The following is a 27,697-nucleotide window of genomic DNA, read 5'->3' as shown; positions in this document are numbered from 1 at the left end:
ATACCAAACATTAATCTTGAGACTGTCTCTTTCCATTTCACGTGTAAGACGAGGATGCTGTGCACCACATATACGAACATTATGACGATTTAGTTTGCCGAATACATGAAACGTTGCCTCAGAGGAGAAACAAATATTTCCCAAAAAGTCGTTTTCTGGTCATTCTTGCGTAGTATACCCACTGCAAACTGTTCGCGCTAAGGTTTGTCCGTATGCTTTAATGCCTGAAGCAATTGCACTTCGCAGGCATGCAGTTGTAAGCCCTTATACAAGACATTGTCCACGTTGACCATCTTGTTTCCCACTCTCCGGCCGCCTTACACACCGATTACGTCGGATTCCTTGTAAACGCCTGCCTCACGCTGTCCACGTTTGCGTCTGAAACTGATGAGCTACCCGCCCATTAATGACGTATGCCAAGCTCGAATAGATGGTCGGGATAGTGGTTGCCTTCCATACCGTGTTTGAAAGTTTCGTTGCACTTACGTATCGGACGTCGTCTGTATGAGCCAAGCCACATACTGAACTTTCTCCTGTGACGTCCACATTTCTTCACGTTTAGAAGTTACATTTTTAGTCAGTATTGAGTCTCCCGGAAGGTTAAAAACTGTATGAGTTATTTTTGAAGTTGTTAAAGTGTTGAGTTGTAAAGATAATTTATGCGAACCCTGTATTGTGGTAGTCGTCGCATTCTTTGCTGTGATTGTAAGTAGCGTGAGTAAAGGATCGCTATGTGTAAGGTGCGTGAAGCGCACTTTCAATAAGAAAATGCTATCTGACATTGAAGTATTGGAGTTAATGTAAAAGATTGGGCACACGACAAATAAGAGGTTGGGCTGAGTCGGAAAAATTACTTAATTTATTCATAAAAAAACTCATCAATGAACATTCAATATAAAGTCACTCATAAAGAATGGGATGTAATTTTTAATATGGTCCCGGCATTGTTCACGGAAATCAAATATTAAAATAAAGCAAAGAGTGCGTGGAAACTTTGCATAAGAGCAGCTTGCAGTAACATTCCTAAAACAAGATCTATTCTAAAGCATTTGTTTAAAATAGAAAGGGACCACTAATTATTGGACCTGGAAACGCTATGGATGGGCTAACAAGGAAAACTACAAGGTAAATGAAGTAGGTAACTGAGGCGTAACATCGGTACACTGGATAAGATTTGAGGCAAAATTATTTATTCCTTAAAACATTGATGTAATGCATCTATAGAACTGCTGTTACCTGGTATAGCGTTTCACAACAGACTCGTGCGCCCACGTGGTTCGCGGAGACACAGTTTCTACGTACTATGGCCAAATTTTAGTAACATCAAACTACACAATCGCGAACAATTAACGTTTTACGGAGGACACACGATAGTGACAGAGGGCCAACAAACTCTAATATTAACCCATGTGGATGGTTTCCACCGAAGATAAAGTAATGAGAAAAAGCAAATTCACAAAGAGGGAAAAATTATCAAGGTTAGGAAAAGATTATAATGTATACAGACGCAGTTGCAGGCACACAAACATTCACACTGAACCGAGGGCCCTTCAACATATGCAACACCTTTGTGCTACGTTCTTCTTACGGATCAAAGTCTGCATTAGGAATCAAACTGAAAGTCTGCAAAAGCCTTGCATTCCCTGCTGCGACCCAGCACAACAATCTTTATAAGATGAAACGCGAGGCCAAAAACTAACAGCTCCCCTCTCTCTATAGACAACGCGACACGCGGTTAAGTCAACCCTGCTTTGAAGAGACCTCGGCGAGCTGGAAGCATACTGCCCGTCTCACACCCTCCAACGTCTTCCACGCGACCCCGTGGCCAGGAAAATCTAGAGATGAGGCTTCCCCACCAACCTAACACCGGTAACTTTGACACAAGGGGAGCAAACCTCTTTGCCTACCTGAAAACTACGAGGGTTGGGCATTCTGTAAGACTACCGCTGATTCTCTGCAGCAAACTAAACCAATATATAGCAAATTCAACTAAATACTTAGGGATTACAATTACAAATAACCTAAACTGGAACGATCACATGGACAATATTGTGGTAGAGCAAACCAAAAACTGCGATTCATTGGCAGAACACTTAGAAGGTGCAACAGGTCTCCTAAAGAGACTTCTTACACCACGCTTGTTCGCCCTGTTCTGGAGTATTCCTGTGCAGTGTGGGATCCGCATCAGGTGGGACTGACGGATGACATCGAAAAAGTACAAAGAAGGGCAGCTCGTTTTGTATTATCACGAAATAAGGGAGATAGTGTCACTGACATGATACGTGAATTGGCGTTGCAATCATTAAAACAAAGGCGTTTTTCGTTGCGACGGGATCTTCTCATGAAATTCCAATCACCAGTTTTCTCCTCCGATTGCGAAAACATTCTGTTGGCACCCACCTACATAAGGAGAAATTATCATCACGATAAAATAAGAGAAATCAGGGCTCGCCAAGAAAAATTTAAGTGCTCGTTTTTCCCGCGTACCGTTCGAGAGTGGAACGGTAGAAAGACAGCTTGAAGGTGGTTCATAGACCCCTCTGCCAAGCACTTTACTGTGAACAGCAGAGTAATCACGTAGATGTAGACCCACATCCATTCACTCACACATGCCAGAGAGTTCTGTATCACTGGAAAGCAAATAAAGTGATAATAAAAGGGGACTACAGGACCCTTTCATGATACATCAGTTGTGCGGCGCACAGTGATGGTCATAGTGACAGTATTTGGCGTGTTTTTTTTTTAAGTAATAGAAACTATGAGATATTTTTAGTGGATTTTCTGATGTGTCTGCGACTTGATTTTTTTTTTTTTTTTTTTTTTTTTTTTTTTTTTTTTTTTTTTTAGCGGGTTATTTAGGCGAAGAGTATCCACGTGTCGTAGGATCCGAGTAGTGCAATTTCTTCCTAATTACACCCCACCCCCTCAATCCATCGTCCAGTATCACCATCCCAACACCATTGGGTTCAAATGGCTCTGAGCACTATGTGACTTAATTTCTGAGGTCATCAGTCCCCTAGAACTTAGAACTACTTAAACCTAACTAACCTAAGGACGTCACACACATCCATGCCCGAAGCAGGATTCTAACCTGCGACCGTAGCGGTCGCTCGGCTCCAGACTGTAGCGCCTAGAACCGCATGGCCACTGCCGTCGGCACACCATTAGGTAACGCGAAATTGACCGTTACACGTCATAAGAGGCGGACCAGCCAATGTAAAAGGACGCGGGAGGTACTGTGATGCCAGTAGAGAAGCAGTAACAGCTTAGTGGATACACTTGGAGAACTCAGTAACATCGAACGTAGAGGAATCATTGCACGTCACGTAAAAAATCCATTAGGGGACAAGTCGGCTGTTGATGATATGACTGTGAAGTGGAAATGCCAAGAAAAAATGGCAGCTAAATCAAGACCATGCAGATATCATGTACTGACGAACGGGGACCGTCGAGCACTGTGTTGTAGTGCGGTTATAAAAAAATCGCGTGTAATTACTGGAAGGAATCACTCGTGAACTCCATAGTGTTAGCAGCAGTCCAGCTACCATAATGACTACTGGTAGGGAGCTAAAAAGTATGGCGGTTCAATGTTTTGTATCCTGCCTGGAAGGCGGCGCCCGAGTCTGCTCCTGAAAGCTGACAAAGAGGCCGAATAAAAGGAAGCGACTAGGAGCAGGTAAGGTAAAGCACGTACTGGACTTGAAGGCATGCATTCGCAGAGCATTGGAACATGTCACCGTGGAGATCATGAATCGTATGTGGAGAGGAATGGAATTTCGCCTAGACATTATCCGTGTCACTAAGGGTGCAAACATTGGTGGGTACGAACGAGGAAACAAAACTTATCACATATCAGAAAAAAAGCTTCAAATGGCTCTAAGCACTATGAGATTTCACATCTGAGCTCATCAGTCCCCTGGACTTAGAACTAGTTAATCCTAACTAACCTAAGGACATCACACACATCCATGCCCGAAACAGGATTCGAACCTGCGACCACAGCAGCAGCGCGGTTCCGGACTGAAAAGTCTAGAACCGCTCCGCCACAGTGGCCGGCCCATGTTGAAAACAATTTGACAATATCTAGTATAGTTTTGAAGATATTAAAGTCTTAAATTGTAAAGATAATTTATGGACAGACCGTATAATTTTTTTTGCTGTTGTGGAAGACTAGACGGCTGAACCATTGGCGAGGCAAGGCACGCGTGCCTGTCCAAGTAAAGTAAAAGAGGTTTGTACTATGAATGTATACACTGAATACGTATCTTTGTACAGATGAGCACGTAGGTGTGCAGCCAAAGTCCAGATAAGAAAATCTCAGTAGCAAGCTAAGCCAAAGCGATGTTTCTCGGCCGTCTGCATGAACTGGGCGAAAGTCGAGCGGCGCTAGTAGAGCTGCACAGCGTCGGCTAGAGGGCGCTGTGGTCGGCGAAGATTTTCCCCTCTCTCCTCTGTGGCATCGGAACTATCGATAACACACCATGGTGTGAGTGCCGACGCCGCAGCAGACTGGATGACTGGAACCGAGTGATTTGTAGTGGTGAATCGTGCTCTATCCCACGAAAATCATTTCACAGCATTGTGTACTGCGAACCGTAGGGGAACAAGATGGAGGGGATGATCGTCTGTATCACTATAACAATATATCATGCCATAAAGCGGCAATTCTTTGGCAATGGTTTGTGGATAATAATATTCCTGATATGGACTGCATTGACCTGAACCCAAAGGAACATCTTTGGGATGAGTTAGAACGTCGACTTCAGCCAGAACCCAGCGTCCAACATAACCTTCTCTGGTTTCGACTCTTGAGAAAGAATGGGCTGCTAATCCTCCATAAAAATTCAGACACGTCACTGAAAATGTCCCCAGCAGAGATAAAGCTGTCACAAAGCCGAAGGGTGTATCCACACCCTTTTAATATACATTAATTGGTGTCCGGATACATTCCATCACATGATGTACGTAGGAGGTCCGGCCCGATAGCTGAATGGTCAGCGCGACGAACTGCCGTCCTAATGGGCCCGGGTTCGATTCCCGGCTGGTTCGGGGATTTTCTCTGCTCAGGGACTGGGTGTTGTGTTGTCTTCATCATCATTTCATCCCCATCCGGCGTGCAGGTCGCCGACTGTGGCGTCGAATGTAATAAGACCAGCGCCAAGGCGGCCGGACCTGCCCCGTACGGGGCCTCCTGTCCAATGACGCCAAACGCACACTTCCATTTCCACGTACGTAGGAGGTACCAGTACACTGGTTGACTCTTGTAGAAACAGGCTCTGCGATATTTAATAGTAAGCCGCACCGTCTTGCACATTACTGCTCTTGTAGCGTCCGTCAGTGTAGAATCAACGTTCCGCTTTCGTGCTTACTGAACGAATCTGCGACGAAACGCGCTGCCTATCTTTAAAGGTGTTGTTCGTTAGGCCTTCCGGAAGTCAAGGAATACATCAATAACCTAGACACCGGTGTGTAGTACCTTCTGGGTCTCTTAGACAGATATAGCGATCTGGGTCTCACCCGATCGTTGTTTGTGGAATCCGTTTGCATAAAACGTTCTCGGTTTACTTGCCGCGTCAAATTTGGATAAAATTTTGGATTTTATCCAAATCTGACGCGGCAAGTAAACCGAGAACTTTTTAGGAAAGGACTCTGTTGCGAAAGACTTCGTAGTCATATGGAATCCTTTGGTAGGTACATTGATTTCTGGTGTCCAGAAATTGAGGTGACAAAAGTCATGGATAGCGATATGCATGCATAAAGATGGCGGTAGTATCGCATACACAAGGTATAAAAGGGCACTACATAGATAGAGCTGTCATTTGTACGTAGGTGATTCTTGTGAAGAGGTTTCCGACGTGACTGTATGGCTGCACGACGGAAATTAACAGATTTTGGACGCGGAATGGTAGTTGGAGCTAGATGCATGGGACATTCTATTTCGGAAATTGTTACGGAATTCAATACTCGGAGATCCACAGTGTCAAGAGCGTGGCGAGAATATCAGATTTCAGGCATTATGTCTCAACCACAGACAACGCAGTGGCCGACGGCCTTCACTTAACGACCGAGTGCTTGCGTACAGTTGTCAGTGCTAGCAGACCAGCAACATTGCTTGAAATAACCACAAAAATCGATATGGGACGTACGAGGACGTACCTGTTAAGACAGAGGAGCGAAATTTGGCGCTAATGGGCTATGGCAGCAGACAATCGACGCGAGTGCCTTTGCGACCAGCGCGACATCGCCTGCAGCGTCTCTTCTGGGTTCGTGACCATATCTGTTGGACCCTAGACGATTGGGAAACCGTGGCTAGGTCAGATGAGTTCCGATTTCTCGATTTCAGTGGCGCAGACCCAACGAAGCCGTGGACCGAAGCTGCCAACGAGGTACTGTGCAAGCTGGCAGTGGCTCCACAATGGTGTGACTCTGTTCACGTGGAATGGACTGCGTCTTCTGGTCCAACCGAACCGATCATTGACTGGAAATGGTTCTGTTCGATTACTTGGAGACATTTTCAGCCCTTCATGGACTTCTTGTTCCGAAAGAACCATGTCACAAGGCAACAATTCGTGATTGGTTTGAAGAACCTTCTGGGCAATTCGGACGAATGATTTGGTCACTCAGATCGCCCGGCAAGAATTCCATCAAACATTCATGGGACATAATCGAGAGGTCAGTTCATGCAGAGAATCATTTACCGGCAACATTTTTCACAATTATGGACGGCTACAGAGGTAGTATGGCTGGTATTTCTGCAGAGGACTTCTAACACCTTGTTGAGTACATGCCACCTCGAACTATTGCACTACGCCGGGCAAACGGGGGTCCGACACGATATTAGGAGGTATCGCATGACTTTTATCACTTCACTATAAAACGCAGGCATAAATCATGTTCCAAAATGCTGCTGCCATCAGTGATATTGGTCTACTGACAAATTAACTAGCCCTTGTTACGTCATTTGGCGGAAATGTACGTGGCGCCAGGACATAACACTCGCAGTTGCCCTGGCTAGTAACACAACCTCGAAGTCGATGGGACGTTGAACCCTAATAATTAGTATTTCCGTCTTTCACTTCCCTCCGCGTGGTTAAAGCCTTCTGCTATACGTTGCCCCCACGACGGTATGACTACACCCCGCGGCAGGATCCGACATGACCGATAGCTCGCCACCCAGAGCGTGGAGGTATGAACCGATGCTATCAGCCACTGGCACTCACCGAGGGCAATTACTCCGGTCGTGAAATGCACGGCCACCGGCGCCTGGTCTCGCTGCCTCCAATAACACTTAATTCCGGAACGTGCCGTTTGTATCTTACGGCTCGTAAACCTCAGACCGGCCGGACTGCATTTTGCGCGAGCTGGCGCGATACAGATCCGCGCCAACACGCCGGCTTAATCGCTGCTGTCACAAAAGTCCGCTTCTGCAGCCGGTTCTTTGAAGCGTGCGCGACGCAAGGATAACGCAGCCATGTCCACGTGTCGATGCCTTCATCACGCCCACATATTACGCCGGCGCTCACGCCTCAGTGTTTGACGTAACACGAAAAACCCTTTGCCCGGAGAACGAGTTCACATCACCGCAAGCAGGTGAAAGCGCGTTATCTGCAGTTGTCATCTCGATGCAATTAGGTCTCTTACTTTTGATAAACTCGGTTTTATTTTTATTAATTTATTTACCTTGATCAGTTGGTGCTTTTCTTGTCTGCAGTCCGTTGACTGACAGAAAACGAAATTACACCGTTTTTGTGGACGTGCCCATACAGCCAATTCAAAAGTGGAATATCATTTCTGACGATACGAACATAAGGACAACACAACACTCCATCCCCAACCGGAGAAAATCTGCGACGGGCCGTGAATCGAAGCCGGGCCCCTTGGTTTGCCGCGCTGACCTGGCAGCTACCGATTGATAGAGTATGTGCTGTTATTTCAGTGATTAAAAAAATAAAGTAAAATATACAAAGAACTTGGCAATATAAGCCCACTTATGAGTACGATGTTGCACCCCCCCTCCCCCCCACCCCTGTGGTCAACATCACGAAGATAGTTCTTAGAGAGACACGTTCCACGCGGGTATGGGCATTAGCTTGTTGAAAAGTGGAGCCATTATACTGTCACACGAGAGATAACATGTGAGGGCGCAGGATGTGAGTGACGCGCCATTGTGTCGCCAAGATTCCCTCAGTCATTACCAACCCTGACCTGATGATTGATATTGAGAAGGTCCAAAGAATCGTGACTGGTACATTTAGCCATCGCGAGAGCGTTACAAATCTCAGAATGTTTGAAGTGGGACACCCTTGCAGACAGATGGCGCGCTAAACGGAAGGGGCTGCTCACTAAATTCCGAAATCCGATCTTCACCGAGGATGTAGAGCATATATTATTACCACCAACTTTCAAGTCGCACAATGATCACCATTCAAAGATAAGGTAAATTAGAGCTCGTACTGAGGCGTTTAGGCAGTTGTTTTTCCCTCGCGCGACCCGCGAGTGGAACAGAAGGGGGGAAATATGGCTTTGGCGTGAATTGTTCCCTCCGCCACACACCGCTTGGTGGCTAGCGGAGTATATATGTAGATGCAGATGTAGATGTAGAAGTGAAACTCGATGGTTCCCCACATCATAATGCCAGAAGTAACACAGTTGCTTCTCTTCAAAACATTGGAAGAACGAGACGTGTCCCCTGATTGTCACGACACACGCCGACGACGGTCATCCGCGACGGTGCAGAACTGCAGTTCATAGCTGAACACAATGTGATGCCATTTATCAGTACTCCATGCTTTCTGGTCACGATACTCCTGCAATCACAGTCGTTCGTGTCGTGGTGTTACAGGACACTCTGCACCTGGGTCGGTAATTTCCTAGTCTGGCTGCTGCTCGTCTCTGAACAATGGTGAAGAGGTAGACTCTTCCCACACGTCGGTCAGGGGCCTGAAGATGGCGTAGTAAAACGCTGAAACTGCTAGCCAGATAAAGTAAGTTTGGAAACTAAACGGCTGAAAGGAGTTTAATTTGACATCCTGTATCGAACAGCCGCGTCCCGCAACTATCATTAGCTGCGCAGTGTAGCCACGTGGTCTCAGGCGTCTTGTCACGGTCCGCGCGGCTTCTCCCGTCGGAGGTTCGAGTCCTCCCTCGGGCATGGGTGTTTGTGTTGTTCTTAGCGCAAGTTAGTTTAAATTAGGTTATGTAATGCGTAAGCTTAGGGACCGATGACCTCCGCAGTTTGGTCCCATAAGACCTTACCACAAATATCCGCCTGCCGCTAGGCGCTACAGTCTGGAACCGCGCGACCGCTACGGTCGCAGGTTCGAATCCTGCCTCGGGCATGGATGTGTGTGATGTCCTTGGGTTAGTTAGGTTTAAGTAGTTCTAAGTTCTAGGGGACTGATGACTGGAGATGTTAATTCCCATAGTGCTCAGAGCCATTTTTCAACTCGTCAGTGAAACCGCTTTATAAAGATGGTAAAAGAGATAACTTAGACAGTTGTCGGCCAGTTTCTTTGCTACTATTGCTTTAAATAGTTTTTGAGAAAGCAACGCATAGAAGAGCAGTTGCACATCTCAGTACACACAATTTGCTGCCAGATTGTCAGTTTGGATACAGGTAGGGAGTATCCATAGAGAAAGCTATTCACTCTTTTGAATGTTTAGCTCTAAGAGGGCTAAATGATAGATTGAGGATAGGGATTTTGTTTAATTTGTTTGAATGCATGGACCACACAACATTTTCCATTGTTGTAACATTAGTGGTTTAGGGAAAAAATTATCATTCACTTATTATATGGAAAGTAGGAGGTAGCAGGTTGTCCTCCAGTGTCAACAAAGAGGAAAGAGTTTTGAATCTGGGGTCATGTAGAGGAGGGCGATTCTGTTCTGGGTCCATTGATTTTCTAGATACATGTCAAAGATTTGCCACTAAATATCACAGACGACTCAAAAAAAATTACCTTTGCAGACGACACAAATGTCATTGTGAAAGAAATGGAAAGTAATGTAAATGGGGTAATCAGTAACATCAGTGTGTGGCTTTCAGACACCAAATTAACGCTTTATTGTAGCACAAAGCAATGAATAGAGTTTCTGAAACGGAAGATGTGTGAAAGCGAAATTTTTGCTGTCCGAATGTGGTTAAGTAGTTGGCGAAGTTGAGCATTTTAAATCTGTGAGGACTGTCAGTAGAGGATTGAGTACCACGTTCAAGATCTTGTGCAGGAACTGAATGCTACAGCATCACTATACCATTGATCTTAACTGTCTATGATACTGAATCCCATAACTTGCTAATCATGTGTTCCTGTCATTGGAAAAATGAAATCCATACGTATTATAAAAGACTTATGTGTGTGTGTATGTGTTTTCCACAGCTCCTCCTAAACCACTGGATAGATTTCAGCCAAACTTGGTACACGTATATGTGGGATCCTGCCCACTCGCGTAATATAGGATGTGTAGGATGCTGCTTTCTCGGATAGCTAAACAACGATTCAAGCAAATGTTATTAATGAAGTTTATTACAGTAAATTAAATTGACAGTACTTAACTTTGCTTTTTTTACAAAGAAGTGTCGCAAGCAACTGGCGACATGCAAATAATCAATGTCCTTCGATGTATACAATTTCCATGCAAGCAATTAATACGGATCGCAAGTCACGGCTAAATCGTTTGGATCACTGCTCGTCTTTTAGTGTGGCAGCGGCTAGGCGGAGAGGCTCTTATATTCTGTTCGTATAGCTGCCGCCCCTGTCGTGGTGTCGCCCTAGTCGGCGTACTATTGGCTGACGTCGTCTCACAGCCTTCTCTGCCGTATTGGTTGGTTGGTTTTGAGGAAGGAGACCAAACAGCGAGGTCATCGGTCTCATCGAATTAGGGAAGGACGGGGAAGGAAGTCGGCCGTGCCCTTTGAAAGGAACCATCCCGGAATTTGCCTGGAGCGATTTACGGAAATCACGGAAAACCTAAATCAGGATGGCCGGACGCGGGATTGAACCGTCGTCCTCCCGAATGCGAGGCCAGTGTCTAATCTCTGCCGTATTGTCCGAGGCCGATGTGCCTGCGCTTGATGTTACGCCGGAACAGTATACCTCACTGGCGGATGACAATCGCCGGAATGAAAAAGAAGCGAAACCCGCGACACGTAAATCTCCAGACTCCATCCAGTATTTGAGAACGAAAGCACTTGGCGACTTGCAACAAACTTCACACATAATTTCAAACCTTTGTGACATTTTTTGATCGCTGAAAACCCCTGCAAAATGATGAAAGGAAAATTGTTTATCGCTTATTACTTTCCCGCTGTTACATGCAGTCAAAATACCGCTTGAGGCATGACGTTATAATTTATTACTTCTTTACTACTAACTGTACACACTACACGTTTTACAGACAGTATGTACATATGCCACTGAAAGTAAGTGCAAAATTTTATCGTTTCACGACACATAGTCGAGAGATACGACGTCATAGCCAATAAGGTGCTTGAAAAACTGCCGCATCATGCACGACGTTTAAATTTATTACTTCGTTGCTACCAGCTCCATTCGTGACACGTTTGGCAAACAATATTCACATATAACACTGAATGTGCCTGCGAAATTATATCATTGTACGACACAAAGTTGAGAAGAATGACGTCAAAAACATTAAGCGCAAGACGAGAAGCCGAGTGGTACGGGCGTGGACGCACAACTGTAAATAAAAATCTGGACAACGCCTGGTTTCTCCGCTAGTATTCTCGTAATCGACTGTAAAGTAGAATTTCTAGCAACAATGTCTCTGCAAAGGCCCAACGAAAAATTGGTTTTTCTCCAACCCGAAAGAAAACACGAGGGTAAACAAATTAGGAAAGTTGTCAGACGCTATGAAGATGGCAGTCATACAGAGAGCTTGAATGAAGGAATTCGTCTTATAATTCATCACACAGCTATACCATTGGCAAACAATATTCACATATAACGCTGAATGCGCCTGCGAAATTATATCATTGTACGACACAAAGTTGAGAAGATACGGTTTAGTTGTCAGATGCGTGACTGATTTACACTATCAAAAGTAAATAAGTGCACTTATTGACAAACATGTTTCCCATTGATATTAAATATGACCCATAAAATTATTTTTTGCAGCTCTTTGTACAAGTGTCATGCACTGGAACAAGCATTCATTTCGTGTTTCGATATTCCCCTCAGAGATTATTTTACGCTCTGATTTTCAAAACTTTAAAGAATTTTATCTGCACAAGTTCCGCTTACCTTCTTCTGACATCAGTGACATCAATGGAAGGGTAGCGTCATCGCAGCTGAAACGATGCATCAGTTGTTTTATCAAGTTTGAGATAAGAAATAACAGGCTGTGACAGCCAGAGTGAATCACACTTTATCAGTGTTTATTTATGCAGAAATGTTTCTTAAGTACGAACGGATGAGTAATGCTACAGATATATCAGGTTGCAGCGGTATTTCCAGTATTCTGTGACTGGTGCCTTGCTTATTCGAAAGAAAGTCGTGACGGTAAACTTCACTTATAAAATTTTTTTTCAGTAATCCGTAAGCAAGAAACTATTGGAACGATACAAACAGTTAGTGGTCCTCTATAATTTCACAAGCAACAGAATACACGTGCCAAAGCAACACGACTTTCAAAAGGTATGAAAGTGTAAAACCGATTAGAGTAGAAAGCAAATGCGCCTGTAAATGTAGTCAGTGACTAAAAGCACCAAGCATGAGTATATGTCTGTTTGAAATTCTCACATCAAAGAAAATAGTAACAGCTTGACAACGTATAAGACTATTGCAAACACACATGTTCCAAACAACTAAATGCATAAAACGATTGCAAAAGTAACTAACAGTCAGGGTGCATCAGACACGCCAATAAATTTCTGGAACTACCTCCCTAACACGGATATAATGGAAACATGTATCCAGAAAGGAGTTGTTCCTCATGCAACATTTTTATGATATTACCAATGAAAGCCTTTCTGGTGATCCTCTTACGCTTCTGCAGAATTTGTCCCTGACAATATGAAATAAGTCGTTTAAGGATAATAGAGTAACACTTTTCGAGGTGCATGCCTGAAGCCTTTGCCTGACCTCTTTCGTTTGAATTTTCATGTATGAGAACACCCAAAAGAAAAAGGTGTGCACAGACAGTTTATCGATGAATCACGAAAACCTGTGAAAACTATCTATGCCCTTTAAGGGCGTCAAACAGCATGTAGCTGTCCATGATGTGAAGAGTTAATGCGTGTGTAGAAGCAAGGGGGGAGTATTTTCAATGATTCGTATGAGCAGGTGAGATGTGAACAGTTCCCAAAGTTCCTTTAAAAATAACATCAAAAGGAAACATTTTGATAAATGTTTATAACTGACATTTTTTCTTGCTTTGGTGTGAGGAAGGCACTCTCAAAGTTTGTCCATGTGATTTTTTTTATAAATCTTGTATAATCGAGATATTTTCTTTGTAGACAGAAGATATATAAAAACTTGAACGATATAAAAAAACAGCTGTTTACCGAAAGACGATTATGAACACCGGAGTGCTTTACTTGAGTATGAGCCGATTGGAGATGGCATGCCCTCTCCTTCCTCCGAACTCTGAACTGATTTACCTAGCCACGTTTCGGGGACCCACAGTTCCGTCTTTAGCAAGGTCCAACAAGACATTTTGTCACACTACGAAATCACTGCCAGAGGTGAAAGAAGCGGTAAGTGACAAAAAGAAGGGAGAACCGATAGAGGTACTCAAAGTACCCTCCGCCACATACCGTCAGGTGGCTTGTGGAGTATAGATGTAGACGTAGATGTAGAAACATACTAGGACTGAGAAAGGAACCGTGATCTTCCGGTTTTGTGCTCTGACGCTTACTCATTGTGCCACCAAGCCACACTTACAAGGGGAGGCCGCCAATTGTGAAATTCAGATTCGATTCATACTGCGCATAATAAAAGCTCATGGCCAGAGGTGTAATGTGGCAAAGCACTAAGATGCACTTCTCAGCCGTTGTCGAGAAAATCGACAGTTAAAAGAAACCGTTGCGGTGAAATACTCTCTAGGAATAATAATTTTTCGCAGCGTCGTGGCGCAGCGGTAAGCGCTTGGGTTCGTAATCCGAAGGTCGCCAGATCGAATCTCGCGCCAGGCGATTATTTTTTATTATTAGTTTTTTGTAATTCAAATATATATATATATATATATATTAATGAATTGCATATGCATGTTGGTGAAGGCGGATCGCTCTCCAATTGTACCGCCTCCATTTTTCCGTTTTTGTAACAGGGTGTACCAAAGCTCTCCCGTCCGCACTGATTTTCGACGATGTTATAAGTTGCGCTAGGGACCGCATCTACCTTCTTTCGAAGTTAGCAGGCAACTACGCTGTTATGCGGCGGCTCGTTTCGGCCCATTCAACATCTGTCCTTCAAGTGTAACGAGCGAGTAACGGAGTTTATTTTTCATACCTGCCACAGCGAATTTGTGTTCGTGGGGTCTCTATTCTAATTTGAACGTTTGACTTACGCTATACGTATTCGTTTCGGAATATCGTTTGTACGACTTCCGTTAACTATACGTGGTTAACATTATGAAGACAATTAATAACATTTGTGAAATACAACTTTGTTTGCGGAAAACATAATGATGTTCGAAGTCGCCAGTTTTTCCACGACAAACGACATTCAACAGCTTATTATATGCGTAATTGTTGCAACTCATTGCCGGGAATTATATATATATATATATATATATATATATATATATATATATATATATATATTTGAATTACAAAAAACAAATACTAAAAAAAAAGTTGCATGGTGCGAGATTCGACCCAGCGACCTTCGGATTACATACCAGAGCGCTTACCGCTGCGCCACGACGCTGTGGAAAATTATTAATCATAGAGAGTATTTCACTGCAACAGTTTCTTTTAACTGTCGATTTTCTTGACAACGGCTGAGAAGTGCATCTTGGTGCTTTGCCACATTACACGTCTGGCCATGAGCTTTTATTATGCGCAGTATGAATCGAATCTGAATTTCACAATTGGTGGCCTCCCCTTGTTAGAGGACATATGACTTTTCTAAGAAAGAACAAAATCAGTGGGGAAGAAGTACTTGAAACTGATCTGCAGTAGATACGAACCCATGGTGTCCTATAAATTACTTTCTCGGAAGGACTCACAGTATGCACACACAGCTGAGACAGTATGTGATTCTCCGCTATGTCTCCGTACAAAGTGGCAGTTTTCAGTCGGCCTGTGCTTATGTGGAAAATGTAGGCCGACGGTGAATTCTTGTTACGGGTGCAAATGGAAAAGAAAGGATCGTAGCCTACATCTCTTCAGAAGCTATAAGGCTGTGCCGAACTCAGCCCCATGTCGTAAAATAATTATCAACAGCGTTCTCCATTCTACTCGCCCGGATACCCGTACGTATTAAAGCGCCGCTTCCGGGAAAGGGAGATGCGCCGGGCCCCAGATAGAATCCCACCGGAGATGTGCCTGCTAGTGCGCATGTGGTTTTTAGGCGGTTTCCCCCATCCCACCACGTGAATATGACGTTGGTGCACGTGTCCTGTCTCTGTTACACGATTCGCAAAACATTAAGAAAAGAAAAAACACTTAAGCGTGAATCACACTACACGCAGACAATTTGGGTACACACATTCCGTCCTGGTGAGAGGAAGGGCATTCAGTCACCCCTTAAATTAACCATGCCAAACCCGTTAAATAATCATACCGACCCTGCGCAGATGCGAGACAAAGGCTCAACAAAAAGAAGAAGAAGAGGAACATCTGCTCTCACTACACAGGAGATCCTGCAGGATTTCAGAGTTTAATACAGGGCACCTGCTTAACTAGTGAGTAGACACAGTAACATATCACCTCTCCTGCCATTATTAACGTCAGGTATTTACAGTACATGACAAAGTCAGTCACATACACTACAGCAGTTCACCAAACATTATAGCCTATGGCGTTGTGTTTATGCTAACGGCGGCGCATAACGATTTGAATTTTCTGCGCTATTCTGGACTGTTGCTGACTGCTGAGGGGACGCTTTATCCGATAAATTACGTCTATTGTTTTCATGTGATGCATAAACGTAGATGTATGCTGAAGACGTAGACATATGCTGAGAGAAACGCCAGAGAACGAAACATTCTGCAAGTGTCCATGGAAAACCAAAATGCAGCAGGGTAAATTGCAGCGTCCTGGTTTGTAAAGCATTCGCATTGCACTCTCCAAAATCATTAATGTGCATGAATTCGTCCCAGAGAGGTTTCTTGACCAACGGAGATCATTTTCACGCATACATTACAATTATCTGCCCTGGAGACGCTGCTATGTTTCAGCAATGAAGTGTACCTTGCCATAGAAGTAAAAGTGTCCGCAGTTGGCTGGAAGAACACGACAAAGTCATCTCGAGCGTCCTGTTATTCACCACACAACTTTGAAAAGTCACGAGGCATACAGCAGAACTGCTCCCGTCATCCACAACTGGCTGAATCTTACTAAGTCAGTCTGGCTGTGTTTGCTATGGACGGCAGGTATTCTGCATCTAGGTGGTGGTCATAATAACGTGACTTGACCGTACAAATTACTGTCTTCATATCCGCTACAGTTGACATCCATCATTTATCCATATTTTTCTGTCTTTTTGACCATTATTCATATGCAATCATTAAGGTGTTCCACTTCTTCTTTCACTCGAGATAGGGGAACCAGTTCGTTGCCAGACCGTTGACCCGAAACATTCGGATCGTGTCTTTCAAAGTAGCTAACGCCGTATACAACATCTTGTTGATCGTAAGTAGCTTTGCTGACGCTTTGACTCGCGTTTCTCCCGTTGCTAAGTATAGTAAAATTTCAAGTGGCTAAAAAAAATATCCTATGCAGACCCATCCGATTTGATGATTTTCCTTGAGATATTTATTTAAGTAGGGTCGTCATTCTGCAGAAAAACTGGGAACACATCTTGTTGTGAATTATGCTGCGTGCTTTCATCTTGAACATATTCTACAGCGCTGCACGGAGAAGAAGACAGGTCCTCTACTCTAAATTGCGAAGCAACGAGGCGTGCATCCGCTCGAGCTCCCTCGACACGCAGACACCGGAAGACATCTCCGGACTTTTCTGTACACGGGTCGCGTTACTAGCAGTCATAGCATTATAGCTTGACCAAGCGTAGCGCAGTTTTCATTCTTAAGATTTGGTGTGTCTTACGTGGTAAGGCGAATGATGTATCTATAACGAGAAAGGCTATGCCTAATATTCTATTTTTCATTTGTCCAGTTCCACACAAATAACACAAATAGACCGGAATATAACACGACACATAGTTGCTCTCATCGTCACCTTGATACTTGGTCCTGTTGGATTCTTCTGTTTACCGGCTGCCGTTTCCGCATGGATGTTATCGTGTAACACCCGTAGTCACCACTAAGCGCGCGTTTCCACATGGAAAGTTTGTTCATAGGTTTCGACGTTGTCCTCTGCACTTTCCAAAACATTTTTATGGAAAAAAAAACAGTGTGTACGCGGTGACTAGGTGGGTGCACGTCAGACTATTAACTGACTGGGCTTGCCAGTTCAAATGTCAAGGAAGACTAGGGCACAGCAGGTCCGTGCCTAGTCAAGCACTATGGGCTTAAACCAACTTTCGGGTTGAACACAGAAATGAAAGAAATGAAGAATTGCGTTTTGTGATTTTACGTCCCTTTGATTTTCTGACTGAACAATGGTGGGGATCGAAATCAGCCATATTCTAAACAAAGAAACTACTCCCTCTTATTCATTTAGATGAATACGTTTATTTGGTTGGCCGTTAGGGTTATTGTATCCAGCTCTTCGTGCATGGAAAGCAAATAATATCTAAAGCGTCGCTGCACAGCGTTTATAATATATTCTGTTTGCAAATTATATTACTGCTTTTCTGCTTTTCTTTTCCAGTCGAGCAGAGCAGACCCGAATCTTTTCAGCAAAATCTTAGTTAACTGGAAGTGTGGGAGAGGGAGGGGGGGGGGGGGATTTTCTGCAACTGGAGAATTGGAACTACTATTTTTAACTTTTACTAGAACGATGTCTGACTGTACTTTCTCTTTTTCTTTTCACAAATCAATGAAGTTATTGAACGTAAGAAATATTTTTTGTTCTTTTACCGCTTCTGACAGGTCTACTGAATTACAGAGGTCAAAATTTAGAGATATCTTGGCAGGCTTTTTACTGTATCCGCTGAAGTTAATACATACCTTTCAAACAAAACCAATAACATTTTGCTGAACTGATTAAATTACGTACGTTCATTTAAGGGGTCCCGAAGCTTAACGCTCATAATCAAGCATTCATAACGGTGCTAAATGTATATAAGCGTACATTTACTTTTATCAATAACTGCGTTGCCGCGTTGTATGTATACTGAGAAACGCTTACAACATCCATGTACGAAGAAAGAGAACCACAACTTGTCTTTCAGATAACCTTTCTTAACGTGCTGGCGTTTCCATCCCGCACTGATCTTCTTCTGTTACTTTAAAACATACGGAACAAGGACGTGGGTCGTCATGTTTGGTAAAGAAGGCTCTAAATTTGCACGTCATTTGGCGTGCATCTATAGTAAATGCATCTACTAGGTTCAAATGGCTCTGAGCACTATGGGACTCAACTGCTGAGGTCATTAGTCCCCTAGAACTTAGAACTAGTTAAACCTAACTAACCTAAGGACATCACAAACATCCATGCCCGAGGCAGGATTCGAACCTGCGACCGTAGCGGTCTTGCGGTTCCAGACTGCAGCGCCTTTAACCGCACGGCCACTTCGGCCGGCGGTCCGAGTTCACAACCATTAAAAGTCGGTAGAGAAGGTGGAGGTTTACTGGTTGAATCTAGAGTTCGCACGTTCCTGGAGATGGACTTCACAGGAAAAGTTGTGAGCCAATCGTTCCGCAAATGAAGCGAAGTCCGTCAATAGCAGAGAACGAGGAGCCCAAAGAGAAATCCAATACAAAATCCAAATACACAACCAGGCCTTCAACACTGGGGTGGTATGGCTCGTTGCAAATAACTTCATATAGCGGAGTGATCATCTGTGGCATACATTGCGGCAGAGTTTATAGACCAACTGATGCCAGAGGTTTTTCCCACCTCGGCGTCTGCAGCGGCTTCTTGCTGCCTGCCAGTAATATGATCTGTAATGGACAAATCGGTATCTTCACCTGGCAGTATACCAAACGCGTCAGCACCTTCGGTTCAGGAAATAATAGAGGACATTAACCAATGGAACGGAAGGTCGATGGTCGAACAGTAAGTGTGGTAACACATTCTGACAGGGAGATGGAACTGTCACAGCTGTCGGAGATCGACCCCTACCTCCATCCCTCACTGCCGGTGGCGCCGCAGTCTACAAGCTGTCTCCGCAAGAAGCACTCTCGGAAGAGCCACGTCTCCGCAGCTCACGTAACGTTATCTGGTAGGATCCCGTAATCTCTGGTTGGCTATAACCGTGCGCCTGCCGCACAGAGGGTTCGTTCTCTGTGGACTCGCTTGACAGACTGTTCACTGCGCCGGTAATATCTGTTGACGACATTTGCTTTGAACTCGAACTACATACCAACTGTAACACTGGCTGGCTATCTACTGTTTGGGTGACATCGAATTTACACGTTATTGCCTTTACTGTGTGTTTCTAAAATGTCAGAGTAATAAGCCAAATAAATTGTGCAGACTACTGCAGTACGTAAGTTCTGGATTCCAAAACAATAACAGAAAAGGGTCCTAATAGGAGATGGCAGGGACAACATGGATAAGTATAGATAAGTATAGATAAAGCCCTTAGCGCGTGGAAAAGTCTAGAGAAGGCGTTTATTCAACAGTGGATATCAAGTGGCTTCTAAAGATGCTCATTCATCACGATCGAAAACTGGCGCTGCGACGGTTCCTACGCTAGCTAGCCACGGTTATAATAGTAGCATCTCATTACTGGGCATTTAGGCGGAAAGCGAGTTGCGAGCGCAGCTCGGCGCCTGGGACGCGCGACCTCGAGGCCTTTTCATTGTCTGGCGCGGAGATACCGGTCCGCAAGTCGGCCACAGCGCAGCTCGCGCGGCGTACACAAAACAACCAGCACAGCAGAGCCCAGGGCGGCTCGGCTCGGCCCAGACGTGGCTGAGCTTTCTCCAAGGGCACGCCTTCCGCACCGCACCGCGCCGCGCCACGCCGCTCTGGACTTGACTCATGGCCTACGACTTTCTTGTGGCTGCTACAAGTCGGGCCCGTGGCTGCCCGCCGTACGTCACGCTGCCGCAGACAGACGCCCCACCTATCACAGGACTGCAGTGTGTATTACGAGATCTGGACCACAGTACCAGGACGAGAGCTAACTCGAGACCATCCTAAGTTCCTTGAATCTCACTAGTCTGATCTGTAAATATTGCTAAATTAAAGCCCCCCCCCTTTATTTGCGAAGAATAATTTCAGGAGCCACTCCAAGCTGTTTGGATACGGGTTTCGCTAGTAGATAAACTGACTGGAAAGTGTGTATATACAGTATGGTCCATTGATCGTGACTGAGCCAAATATCTCACAAAATAAGCGTCAAACGAAAAAAACTACAAAGAAACTTGTCTAGATTGAAGGGGGAAACCCGATGGCGCTATGGTTGGCCCGCTAGATGGCACTCTCATAGGTCAAACAGATATCGACTGCGTTTTTTCAAATAGGGAACCCCCATTTTTTATTACATATTCGTGTAGTACGTAAAGAAATATGAATGTTTTAGTTGGACCACTTTTTTCGCTTTGTGATAGATGGCGCTGTAATAGTCACAAACATATGGCTAACAATTTCAGACGAACAGTTGGTAACAGGTAGGTTTTTTAAATTAAAATACAGAACGTAGGTGCGTTTGAACATTTTATTTCGGTTGTTACAATATGATACATGCACCTTTGTGAACTTATCATTTCTGAGAACGCATGCTGTTACAGCGTGATACTACATTAATGCAATAAATGCTCAAAATGATGTCTGTCAACCTCAATGCATTTAGCAATACCTGTAACGACATTCCTCTCAACAGCGAGTAGTTCGCCTTCCGTAATGTTCTCACACGCATTGACAATGCGCTGACACATGTTGTCAGGCGTTGTCGGTGGATCACGATAGCAAATATCCTTCAACTTTCCCCACAGAAAGAAATACGGGGACGTCAGATCCGGCGAACGTGCGGGCCATGGCCGGTCGGGGTGGCCGAACTGTTCTAGGCGCTACAGTCTGGAACCGCGCGACCGCTACGGTCGCAGGTTCGAATCCTCCCTCGGGCATGGATGTGTGTGATGTCCTTAGGTTAGTTAGGTTTGAGTAGTTATAAGTTCTCGGGGACTGATGACTTCAGAAGTTCAGAAGTTAAGTCCCATAGTGCTCAGAGCCATTTGCCATTTGAACTTCTTTTTTTTTTTTTTTTTTTTTTCGCGCCAATCTACCTGTCATGATATATGCTATTCAATACCTCTTCAACCGCACGCGACCTATGTGCCGGACATCCATCATGTTGGAAGTACATCGCCATTCTGTCATGCAATGAAACATCTCGTAGTAACATCGGTAGAACATTTCGTAGGAAATCAGCATACATTGCACCACTTAGATTGCCATCGATAAAATGGGGGCCAATTATCCTTCCTCCCATAATGCCGCACCATACATTAACCCGCTAAGGTCGCTGATGTTCCACTTGTCTCAGCCATCGTGGATTTTACGTTGCCCAATAGTGCATATTATGCCGGTTTACGTTACCGCTGTTGGTGAATGACGCTTCGTCGCTAAATAGAAAGCGTGCAAAAAATCTGTCGTCGTCCCGTAATTTCTCTTGTGCCCAGTGGCAGAACTGTACACGACGTTCAAAGTCGTCGCCATGCAATTCCTGGTGCATAGAAATATGGTACGGGTGCAATCGATGTTGATGTAGCATTCTCAACACCGACGTTTTTGAGATTCCTGATTCTCACGCAATTTATCTGCTACAGATGTCGTGGTTGACGTTTCACATGTGGGAGAACAGTTCCTCTTTCCTTAAATAAGGTAACTATCCGGCGAACGGTCTGGACACTTGGAAGATGTCGTCCAGGATACCGAGCAGCATACATAGCACACGCCCGTTGGGCATTTTGATCACAATAGCCATACATCAACACGATATCGACCTTTTCTGCAATTGGTAAACGGTCCATTTTAACACGGATGATGTATCACGAAGCAAATACCGTCCGCACTGGCGGAATGTTGCGTGATACCACGTACTTATAGGTTTGTGACTATTACAGCGCCATCTATCGCAAAGCGAAAAAAGTGGTCCAACTAAAACATTCGTATTTCTTTACGTACTACACGAATATGTAATAAAAAATGGGGGTTCCTATTTTAAAAAAACGCAGTTGATATCCGATTGACCTATGGCAGCGCCATTTAGCGGTCCAATCATAGCGCCATCTTGTTTCCCCCTTCAAGCTAGACGAGTTTCGTTCTTTGTAGTTTTTTTCGTTTGAAGCTTATTTCGTGAGATATTTGGCCCGGTCACTATCAATGGAGCACCCTGTACATAATTTATTACCGCTCAGTAATGATGAGTGTCTAATATACGAGTACGTGTGTCTTTTGTTGTCTCTTCCATATTTAATTGGCGTGAGGAGTGAGATCTCATCCCAACCATACTAGATACGAACAGGTCAGCCACAGAGCAGCTGGCGGAAAAAGCAGGAAACAACCGCCACAACTCCTGAGAGCAGTGAAGCTCGACCAGAATACATACATGTCTGCCTGGGGCTTTTAATAAGTAATTCAACACATTTTTTTCTCGGCCAGTTTCGGTTGAAAAATGCGGAATTTGTTGCAGGATATTACTGAATATTCCCGCTTCGGCCTCTATAGTTTCAAGAAGTTCCGACAGGTGTTGGCTCTATATGTAGCCTTCCTAATGGCAAGTGTAACGGAGGTGTGTTCCAAGCCGAGAGCTGTAATTGATTTTCTTTTGGCGGAAAACCAGAGCATCGTATATATTCGTAGGCGTTTGCAGAATATCTCTGGAAACCTGGCCGTGAACAAAAGCGCGGTGAATCGTTGAGTGAGGTGCGTGTCATCATTACAAGAACGTCGCGCAAACCTGTCCAGTCTGCCGCGTGCCAGCCAGCCGCACAATCTGTGGTTCCTGCAGTGTCGGAACGTGCGGACACTCTCCTTCGAGGTGATCGACAGATAACAATCAAACATATCGCTGCATAAATGGAAGTCTCTGTTGGTACTGCTGACAACGCAAGGCCTCTCACAAGTCTGCGTACCTGAGAAGAGCTCACAAAACTTCATTGAACTGTTCTTCCCCATACACCCTACAGACCAGTTTTCGTACCTTCCGACTTGCATCTGTGTGGCCCAATGAAGAATGCACTCCGCGGGAAGCAGTACGTGCATGATTTGGAGGTTATTGATGCAACAAGATGTCTCCGACGTCGCACTGAAAGGATATTATGTTGAAAAATAGGGTTATGTAGCAAAAAACGTGGGGAATAGTATGGTATGTAGGAATCCAGAATAGAAGTAACCTGCTTTCAGAAAGAATGCATTACTTATCGAACGCCCATCGTGTTAAGTAAAACTGAAACAGTCCTCAACCCAAACAGAACCGTGCTAATACAGGTGTGGTCCTATTTGCACGTTGTTTGCGCTTTGACTAGAAAATTACCTCGAGCAATTAAACAGAGAACTGACTCGTGGAGATAACATCTTAGACCTACTGATAACAAAAAGACTCGAATTTTTTGACTCTGTAAACGCAGAACAGGGAATCAATGATCATAAGCCCGTTACAGCACCCCTGATTATGGGAGTAAATAGGAATATAAAAAAAGGGAGGAAGGTTTATCTGTTTAGCAAGAGTAATAGGAGGCAGATTTCAGACTACCTAACAGATCACAACGAAAATTTCTGTTCCGACACTGACAATGTTGAGGGTTTATGGAAAAAGTTCAGGGCAATCGTAAAATGCGTTTTAAACAGGTACGTGCCGAGTAAAACTGTGAGGGACGGGAAAAACCCACCGTGGTTCAACAACAAAGCTAGAAAACTACTGCGAAAGCAAAGAGAGCTTCACTGCAAATTTTAACGCAGCCAAAACCTCTCAGACAAACAGAAGCTAAACGATGTCAAAGTTAGCGTAAGGAGGGCTACGCGTGAAGCGTTCAGTGAATTCGAAAGTAAAATTCTATGTACCGACTTGACAGAAAATCATAGGAAGTTCTGGTCTTACGTTAAATCAGGAAGTGGATCGAAACAGCACATCCAGACACTTTGGGATGGTAATGGCATTGAAACAGAGGATGACACGCGTAAAGCTGAAATACTAAACACCTTTTTCGAAAGCTGTTTCACAGAGGAAGACCGCACTGCAGTTCATCATCATCATCATCTTGGACAGTTTCCAGCCACTGGCTGGGTCTGTCGGGAACACAAGCCTCTCCATCGTGTTCTGTCTTTCCACCATTCCCCCTCTTCCACCTTCGTCCAGTTCTCTCCTCTCCTCATCACACATTCCTTCACTCCCTTCACCCATCTATCTCTTGGTCTTCCTCTGGGCCTCTTCCCCTCCAGTTGCAGATCAAACATCCTCTTTGGAATTCTTCCCTCATCCATTCTCTTCATGTGTCCATACCACTGCAGTCTTGATTTTTCTATCCTGTCCTGTACTGGTTCCTCCTTCAGTCTTTCCCTCACATACACATTTCGCAATCTGTCTCGTCTTGTTACACTCAACCTGCTCCTCTGGAACTTCATTTCACTAGCCTGTATTCTACTTTTGTCGCTTTTGTGCATTACCCATGTCTCACTTCCGTATGCCAATATGGGGACAAAGTAGGTTCGGTATATAATTCCCATGGATTTCTGTGGCACCTCCTTGCTCCAAATAAGCCCCCTAATGCATTTGTAGAACTGCCCTGCTTTTCTACACCTTTCATTTATTTCCATCGCGTTTCCCCCCTTACTTTCAATCATGCTTCCCAGGTACTTGAAGTTCTCTACCACTTGTAGTTTTTCCCCTCCACAAGTTATATCCACATTTGGCCTATTCTTCTTCCTTGTTGTGACAATTATTTCACTTTTCTTTGCAGAGAAATGCATTCCATATTGTGCTGCCGTTGCCTCCCATACATCTAACTGCTCTTGCACCTCATTCTCGCAATTTCCCCATAACATCAGGTCATCGGCAAAAAGCACTGCTTTCATTTTATGATATCCAATTGCATCTGATACTTGCTGTAGGATTTCATCCATAACAATAATAAACAAACCGCACTGCAGTTCCTTCTCTAAATCCTCGCACGAACGAAAAATTGGCTGACATCGAAATAAGTGTCCAAGGAATAGAAAAGAACTGAAATCACTCAACAGAGGAAAGTCCACTGGACCTGACGGGATACCAATTCGATTCTACACAGAGTACGCGAAAGAACTTGCCCGCCTTCAAACAGCCGTGTACCGCAAGCTCTAGAGGAACGGAAGGTTCCAAATGATTGGAAAAGAGTTAAACAGTTTTCAAGAAGGGTCGTCGAGCAGATGCGCAAAACTATAGGCCTATATCTCTGATATCGATCTGTTGTAGAATTTTAGAATATGTTTTTTGCTCGCGTATCATGTCATTTCTGGAAACCCATAATCTACTCTGTAGGAATCAACATGGATTCCGGAAACAGCGATCGTGTGAGACTCAACTCGCTTTATTTGTTCATGAGACGCAGAAAATATTAGATACAGGCTCCCAGGTAGATGCCATTTTCCTTTACCTCCGGAAGGCGTTCGATACAGTTCCGCACTGTCGCCTGATAAACAAAGTAAGAGCCTACGGAATATCAGACCACCTGTTGGATTGAAGATTTTTAGCAAACAGCACAGCATGTTGTTCTCAATGGAGAGACGTCTACAGACGTTAAAGTAATAGGGGAGTGTTATGGGACCTTTGCTTTTCACAATATATATAAATGATCTAGTAGATAGTGTCGGAAGTTTCATGCGGCTTTTCGTGGATGATGCTGTAGTATACAGAGAAGTTGCAGCATTAGAAAATTGTAGTGAAATGCAGGAAGATCTGCAGCGGATAGGCACTTGGTGCAGGGACTGGCAACTGACTCTTAACATAGACAATTGTAATGTATTGCGAATACATAGGAAGAAGGATCCTTTATTGTACGATTATATGATAGCGGAACAAACATTGGTACCAGTTACTTCTGTAAAATATCTGGGAGTATGCGTACGGAACGATTTGAAGTGGAATGATCATATAAAATTAGTTGTTGGTAAGGCGGGTGCCAGGATGAGATTCATTGGGAGAGTCCTTAGAAACTGTAGTCCATCAACAAAGGAGGTGGCTTACAAAACACTCGTTCGACCTATACCTCTGAGTATTGCTCATCAGAGTGGGATCCATACCAGGTCAGGTTGACAGAAGAGATAGAGAAGATCCAAAGAAGAGCGGCGCGTTTCGTCACAGGGATATTTGGTACGCATGATAGTGTTGCGGAGATGTTTAGCAAACTCAAGTGGCAGACTCTGCAAGAGAGGCGCTCTGCATCGCGGTGTGAGGTCCAGGTTTCGAGAGCGTGCATTTCTGGATGAGGTATCGAATGTATTGCTTCCCCCTACTTATACTTCCCGAGGAGACCACGAATGTAAAATTAGAGAAATTCGAGCGCGCACGGAGGCTTTCCGGCAGTCGTTCTTCCCGCGAACCATACGCGACTGGAACCGGAAAGGGAGGTGATGACAGTGGCACGTAAAGTGCCCTCCGTCACACACCGTCGGGTGGCTTGCGGAGTATAAATGTAGATGTAGATGTAGACTGGACTTGACAGAATGACGGGTTTTGCCAAAGAATCTGAGAAGAGAGGAACTAGTGGAAAACATTGACAAGGAGAAGAGATAGGATGACACACATGTGTTAAGACATCAGGGTTAACCTTCACGTTACTAGAGTGACATTTAAAGGCTAAAAACTTCAGCTGAAGACAGAGATTGGAATACATCCAACAAATAATTGACGACATAGCGTGCAAATGTCGAATGAAGAGGTTGACACAAGAGAGGAATTTGTGAATGGCCGCATCAAACTAGTCATAAAAAATATGAGATGTATACTTCTGACTATCCGGTATCCTCGTAATCACTTTGTATTTTACAGGGATCTAAAGAATGCGTAATGTAACACCGAACACGACTGTAAGTAAAATAAGACCTATAAACACAGCTGAGGGTGTCAGCCCTAGTAAACGAAGATATGCGAGGGGACTTCGACTAGTATATTAAACATTATTGTGGCGGGTCCAGTAACTTTTATCGAATGCTGCGGTAGATGTCGAAGTGACAATGAATGTGATGCTATTTTTCAACGTAGTCACCAAGTCTGTGTAAACAGTGGTAGGAACGTCTCACCAATCGTACAGTTCTTCGGCGTTGGTAATTCGCTCCTTCGTCACGGAGCCGAACGGCTGTGTGAACGTCCTCATCGTTGGAAAACCTCCCCGCCTACTGACCTGAGTCATATAGGCACGATTCACAACACGTGTTACAAGTTCAGTTCTGTGGATACGTCTGGCCTGTGCTTTTTCGCCGGGCGGGATTAGCCGAGCGGTCTGAGGGGCTGCAGTCATG

At 44.4% G+C, this 27,697-nt stretch overlaps 1 protein-coding gene across 1 annotated transcript in view; it reads left to right on the top strand.

Moving 5' to 3' along the window:
• LOC126484299 (E3 ubiquitin-protein ligase LNX-like) overlaps positions 1-27,697 on the top strand; it is a 668,372-nt gene that overhangs the window by 472,531 nt on the left and 168,144 nt on the right. The gene's annotated exons all lie outside the window — the stretch shown is intronic.

The sequence above is a fragment of the Schistocerca serialis genome, chromosome 6, assembly GCF_023864345.2.
Source record: "Schistocerca serialis cubense isolate TAMUIC-IGC-003099 chromosome 6, iqSchSeri2.2, whole genome shotgun sequence".
In the NCBI taxonomy this organism is placed as follows: Eukaryota; Metazoa; Arthropoda; class Insecta; order Orthoptera; family Acrididae; genus Schistocerca; species Schistocerca serialis.
This window is presented reverse-complemented; position numbering and strand designations above follow the sequence as displayed.